Source organism: Lissotriton helveticus, chromosome 8 (assembly GCF_964261635.1).
Source record: "Lissotriton helveticus chromosome 8, aLisHel1.1, whole genome shotgun sequence".
NCBI lineage: Eukaryota > Metazoa > Chordata > Amphibia > Caudata > Salamandridae > Lissotriton > Lissotriton helveticus.
In genome coordinates this window covers 480108493-480109537 of record NC_136069.1, presented here as the reverse complement: position 1 = coordinate 480109537, position 1045 = coordinate 480108493, and positions in this window count along the sequence as shown.

The following is a 1045-nucleotide window of genomic DNA, read 5'->3' as shown; positions in this document are numbered from 1 at the left end:
ATGTTATGGCCACCCTTCGTCTGGCTAATACTAACATTAATTGTAGCAATTTATAATGTAAGTTCAGTATTTTGGGCTTCCGTACGTGAGCTAGTAAGCATTGCAGGGATTCCACCCCTCAGAGGAAGTCCCGTGACCTCCCATACCTCATGAGTCACCCCCGTCCAGAACTGTCTCACCTCCGAGCATCCCCATGCCAGGTGAAGAAAGTCTCTCTCCCAAGCTGCCCTTGATGGCAGTAATCGGGGTGTTGAGTTTTGTTTCATAGCCTTATATAGAAGAGAAATCATTCTGCGACCAGCGCCACATGTGAGTAGGATGTCCAATGTGTGTGTTGGTTGGGGGATATCTGGGTACTGTGGCCAGGTGATTTTGACTATCTCCTAAATACCTCTATAGTCCAAGTAGTGCCACAGTCCTAGATGAAATCAGTCACTGGCCTGTTCGTAGGAGATAAAGGTCTCATTTGGGAACAGGTCTGCGAGAACGCCATATCCGCCATCTCTCCAGGCCTAGAACGACATGTGTGTGCCCAGCTCTTGGAAGGGGGCCAGGACCCACATCATTACCTCTCTATGGAATGCTTTCTCTACGATTTTCTCAATATCTCGCTGCCAGATGCTTTCCGTGTGTCTCACTACACATGGGAGGGTTCCCTCCACTCCCTCACCCTTCATCAGTGCAATCTGAAGTGTTGTCGGGTCTGTTCTACCTGCTAACAGGCACTTTTTCCAGTTATCTTCCTCTGCCATCCATCGTGCCGCTTGTTGAAGTTGAGCTGCATAATATTATAGGTCAAATTGCGGAGCTTCTCGCCTCATAATTACGGATCATAGTGTTTAGGGCTACTCTACTCCTTCTTACCGCCCAAAGCAATGAGGTCAGGATCATATTTAGCTGTTAAAATATACGTGTCGGAAGCAGACAGAGTAAGTTCGGTAGCATCACCATCTTTGAGATGGCTAGCCTGCCCATCAGGTTTGAGAAAAACAAGGACCCCCTGGACACTGGTGTAGAAAGACTCCTAGGGCAGGGAAAACAACGT